Source organism: Gekko japonicus, unplaced genomic scaffold, assembly GCF_001447785.1.
Source record: "Gekko japonicus isolate JY-2015 unplaced genomic scaffold, Gekko_japonicus_V1.1 scaffold2685, whole genome shotgun sequence".
NCBI lineage: Eukaryota > Metazoa > Chordata > Lepidosauria > Squamata > Gekkonidae > Gekko > Gekko japonicus.
The window spans coordinates 200904-201134 of record NW_015169867.1 but is presented as its reverse complement, the minus strand read 5'-3'; the positions used below and the strand labels follow the sequence as shown (position 1 = coordinate 201134).

At 55.8% G+C, this 231-nt stretch overlaps 1 protein-coding gene across 1 annotated transcript in view; it reads right to left on the bottom strand.

Moving 5' to 3' along the window:
- Positions 1-231, bottom strand: part of WDR46 (WD repeat domain 46) — a 20963-nt gene that overhangs the window by 834 nt on the left and 19898 nt on the right. The window lies entirely within an intron of this gene.

The window sequence follows — 231 nt, the reverse complement described above, 5'->3', positions numbered from 1 at the left end:
CCCCCGTGGATGCTCCATTCAGAGCGGCTCGCAAAAGGGGAACGGAGCTAGATCAGAGGCGTCGAACTCATTTGTGATGGGGGCCAGATTTGACATAAATGTCAGTGTGATGGGCCAGGTCATGCATGCCACGAACGTAATGCCCAGTACTGGAGGAGGAGGAGGAGAAGAAGAGGAGGAAGAAGAGGAGGAGGAGGAGGAGGAGGAAGAAGAGGAGGAGGAGGAGGAGGA